Genomic DNA, 5,000 nt, shown 5'->3' on the forward strand with positions numbered 1-5,000 from the left:
CAATCCTTCCGGTGTCCGGGCCTGGTGAGGTTTCCCGTGTTGAGTCAAATTAAGCCGCAGGCTCCACTCCTGGTGGTGCCCTTCCGTCAATTCCTTTAAGTTTCAGCTTTGCAACCATACTTCCCCCGGAACCCAAAAGCTTTGGTTTCCCGGAGGCTGCCCGCCGAGTCATCGGAGGAACTGCGGCGGATCGCTGGCTGGCATCGTTTATGGTTAGAACTAGGGCGGTATCTGATCGCCTTCGAACCTCTAACTTTCGTTCTTGATTAATGAAAACATACTTGGCAAATGCTTTCGCTTCTGTTCGTCTTGCGACGATCCAAGAATTTCACCTCTAACGTCGCAATACGAATGCCCCCGCCTGTCCCTATTAATCATTACCTCGGGTTCCGAAAACCAACAAAATAGAACCGAGGTCCTATTCCATTATTCCATGCACACAGTATTCAGGCGGGCTTGCCTGCTTTAAGCACTCTAATTTGTTCAAAGTAAACGTGCCGGCCCACCGAGACACTCAATAAAGAGCACCCTGGTAGGATTTCAACGGGGTCCGCCTCGGGACGCACGAGCACGCACGGGGCGGTCGCACGCCTTCGGCTCGCCCCACCGGCAGGACGTCCCACGATACATGCCAGTTAAACACCGACGGGCGGTGAACCAACAGCGTGGGACACAAATCCAACTACGAGCTTTTTAACCGCAACAACTTTAATATACGCTATTGGAGCTGGAATTACCGCGGCTGCTGGCACCAGACTTGCCCTCCAATAGATACTCGTTAAAGGATTTAAAGTGTACTCATTCCGATTACGGGGCCTCGGATGAGTCCCGTATCGTTATTTTTCGTCACTACCTCCCCGTGCCGGGAGTGGGTAATTTGCGCGCCTGCTGCCTTCCTTGGATGTGGTAGCCGTTTCTCAGGCTCCCTCTCCGGAATCGAACCCTGATTCCCCGTTACCCGTTACAACCATGGTAGGCGCAGAACCTACCATCGACAGTTGATAAGGCAGACATTTGAAAGATGCGTCGCCGGTACGAGGACCGTGCGATCAGCCCAAAGTTATTCAGAGTCACCAAGGCAAACGGACCGGACGAGCCGACCGATTGGTTTTGATCTAATAAAAGCGTCCCTTCCATCTCTGGTCGGGACTCTGTTTGCATGTATTAGCTCTAGAATTACCACAGTTATCCAAGTAACGTGGGTACGATCTAAGGAACCATAACTGATTTAATGAGCCATTCGCGGTTTCACCTTAATGCGGCTTGTACTGAGACATGCATGGCTTAATCTTTGAGACAAGCATATGACTACTGGCAGGATCAACCAGGGAGCTGCGTCAACTAGAGCTGAGCAGCCGGCCGCCCGGGAGTGTGTCCCGGGGGCCCGCGCGAACACGCAAGCGTCCGCTCAATCATTCTGCAAACAGGAGGAGGCTGAGCTCCCCTGCACAATACACCTCGAAACCCTCTCAGGTCCCGGCGGCGCGCAGCGCCGTCCCAAGTACTTGGTCGGGTTCGAGAGAGGCGCAATCGCCCGGAGTTAGGCGAGTAGACGCTTTCGGTGCGACCACCCGTGCTCCCAACTGAGCTTGCCGCTGCCGACAGAGGCCCGGGAGCGTGCTGTCGTGGCATTGCCGGCGGGAGACAACACGCGCCACCTACGGTGACCGGCAGCTCCAACGCCAGCGCCACAGAAGGACAAAAGCCCCACTTGGGTGCCGAAGCGAACTCTCCCAGCACAGCGCACGCGCCAACACATCCGCACAGCTGCGATACAAACCACCAGCGAGAACCGCTGGGGCGACCGAGCAGCAGACGGCGTCGCGGCGCCGAGCGCCGGGCGGCAGCGCATCCTCAACGCACACAGTCCTCAATCGGACCAGCACACTGAAGATGTCCACCGCGCTTCGCACCGGGCCCGCGAGGACCTACTTTGGCCGCACGGCGCCGCGCGCAGGGTGCGCCGGCGCGCAGCTGCGACGCCTGCCGCGTCCGTCGGCCGGCGCGCCTGCCACTGGCCGCCCCCACCAGCCGGCTGTAGCGCGTGCGCCCACGCACCGCGCGGCCAGCACGCCGGGAGGCGCCCCCTCACCGGCCGGGGACGGTCCCACCCAGCCACCGCCGCGTATCGCTTCACACCCAGATGCCGTTCAGTTTCGTCGGCATGGTGGGTATCGCTGGAACAACCGGTTAGTACCTCAACCTATCGTCGCCATCACCGATTCACCCCTAGCGAGAACAACCGCACCACAACAGGTTACCATTTGTTCATTTGCGTAACTTCACCAGAAAACGCAGGCGTCCATCGCCATTTGCAACTTCCACGATTATTGCATGCCTGTGTCAGGTGTCACGCCACACTACGTCTGCCCACATACACGCAACAAAATGTGCACGCCTAGACAATACGTGGAAGGTGGCCCCCGTACGTATGCGATGTCCATTGCTCGAACGACTGTCAACCGGCCTCTGTAGCATGTCGCAGATATGGAACGCGGTGCACCATGCCATCACGGTGTGTGAGGAGAGACGACTAGGTCCGAATACATCAACAGACAGCTCATGCTGATCGCCATCCACGGCGTCCGTTCCTCCCACACGTCTCTATGGCGTACCACACTGCAATCCAGCTCTCATAGGGAGACGACACGTAGCTGCGTGCACAATATTTGCACTGTATGGTCCGCCGTTTTTGGGCGCAGTCGTTGTACGGTCACACATGTGCCACGATGTATCATTCAGTACATAAGGACGAATGTGCAGTACAGATTGTGGTTTACGCGTACGACATTAGCGGACAGTTGACACAGGCCGCACCACAACGTAGCCTGAGTACGTCGCATGCGGAGGGCATTGAACATGCAAAGTTCTCACCAACCAGCTTGCGAAGGCAGGGGGCAAGGTGGGGACGTGGGGAGGGGCGGCATGTACGTCCTGCTGCCATCCACATTACAGTGTACAGCAGGAGCATGTGGAAAGTGAGCAAGACTTGCAAGGTGTTTAACATGAAGCGATACACAGGGGAGCGGGGAGTGCGAGTAGCGAACTATATTGCGAGGGTTGCGGGTGGGCAACACTACACTAATTGAACGAGTCGTATAACAATTACAGAGCAGGTTTAGGCGACAACGTGGGTTACGTTAGGCGACAACGTGGGTTAGGTTAAGGCACGACGTGGGTTAGGTTAAGGCACGACGTGGGTTAGGTTAAGGCACGACGTGGGTTAGGTTAAGGCACGACATGGGTTAGGTTAAGGCACGACATGGGTTAGGTTAAGGCACGACATGGGTTAGGTTAAGGCACGACATGGGTTAGGTTAAGGCACAACATGGGTTAGGTTAAGGCACAACATGGGTTAGGTTAAGGCACAACATGGGTTAGGTTAAGGCACAACATGGGTTAGGTTAAGGCACAACATGGGTTAGGTTAAGGCACAACATGGGTTAGGTTAAGGCACAACATGGGTTAGGTTAAGGCACAACATGGGTTAGGTTAAGGCACAACATGGGTTAGGTTAAGGCACAACATGGGTTAGGTTAAGGCACAACATGGGTTAGGTTAAGGCACAACATGGGTTAGGTTAAGGCACAACATGGGTTAGGTTAAGGCACAACATGGGTTAGGTTAAGGCACAACATGGGTTAGGTTAAGGCACAACATGGGTTAGGTTAAGGCACAACATGGGTTAGGTTAAGGCACAACATGGGTTAGGTTAAGGCACAACATGGGTTAGGTTAAGGCACAACATGGGTTAGGTTAAGGCACAACATGGGTTAGGTTAAGGCACAACATGGGTTAGGTTAAGGCACAACATGGGTTAGGTTAAGGCACAACATGGGTTAGGTTAAGGCACAACATGGGTTAGGTTAAGGCACAACATGGGTTAGGTTAAGGCACAACATGGGTTAGGTTAAGGCACAACATGGGTTAGGTTAAGGCACAACATGGGTTAGGTTAAGGCACAACATGGGTTAGGTTAAGGCACAACATAGGTTAGGTTAAGGCACAACATAGGTTAGGTTAAGGCACAACATAGGTTAGGTTAAGGCACAACATAGGTTAGGTTAAGGCACAACATAGGTTAGGTTAAGGCACAACATAGGTTAGGTTAAGGCACAACATAGGTTAGGTTAAGGCACAACATAGGTTAGGTTAAGGCACAACATAGGTTAGGTTAAGGCACAACATAGGTTAGGTTAAGGTACAACATAGGTTAGGTTAAGGTACAACATAGGTTAGGTTAAGGTACAACATAGGTTAGGTTAAGGTACAACATAGGTTAGGTTAAGGTACAACATAGGTTAGGTTAGGTTAGGTTACACGTTGTTGTAAGGAAAGGTGTAGGGGGGGGCGGGGGCGGCAGGTTCGTTGATAGTGATTATAGTAAGTGAATGCTTGTGACATGATCAGATTTGTCACGTCAGGATGCACCTTTGGCTTATTAGAGGCGGCGCTCCAATTCTATGCTTGTGTCAGACCTGTGTCTTTGACTCATGTCATTGTTTGTGCGCTGTGACAGGAGGTACTATTGTGATGTTGGGTGCACCGTTGTATAGGACATGTGTGGGTGTTGGTGCCTGATCTGCGCAATGGTGGATGTCGAAAGGGTGGGATATTGTATTTTCCGCATGGACCTCCTGGTCTGGTTGTGATAGTGTGGATTGTGTAATGTGGCGGAGAGGATGCACTGGATGTTGTTCCATGCTGGTGCTTACATATTGTATGTGCGCCCGTTAGAAGCAGAGAGTGGTGCGTGATCAGAGTGGCTGGCTGACGTGTGGTTCCCATTGTGGGCAGACTCTTTCAGCATGTATACGGACAGTTGTATATATATTCTGTAGTTTGATGGCTCTGCATTGATTACTAATCAGCGCCGTGTGTACGGGTAATCTGGTTCCAGTCCAAAATGTTCCATCTGTGTACATTAGTGACAAAGACTCCCCTCATGCAGTGGGGCTCGGTCTGTTATAACTCTTCCGCGTAATATATTTGCCCCACGT

At 52.9% G+C, this 5,000-nt stretch overlaps 1 non-coding gene across 1 annotated transcript in view; it reads right to left on the reverse strand.

Moving 5' to 3' along the window:
* LOC124728906 overlaps nt 1-1,331 on the reverse strand; it is a 1,909-nt gene extending 578 nt beyond the window's left edge. Inside the window, exon 1 of the ribosomal RNA XR_007007478.1 lies at nt 1-1,331. This exon is cut by the window's left edge and continues 578 nt beyond it. This is a non-coding gene — a ribosomal RNA (small subunit ribosomal RNA).
* Between the last annotated feature and the right edge of the window lie 3,669 nt (nt 1,332-5,000).

This window comes from Schistocerca piceifrons, unplaced genomic scaffold, assembly GCF_021461385.2.
Source record: "Schistocerca piceifrons isolate TAMUIC-IGC-003096 unplaced genomic scaffold, iqSchPice1.1 HiC_scaffold_1176, whole genome shotgun sequence".
Classification (NCBI taxonomy): Eukaryota; Metazoa; Arthropoda; class Insecta; order Orthoptera; family Acrididae; genus Schistocerca; species Schistocerca piceifrons.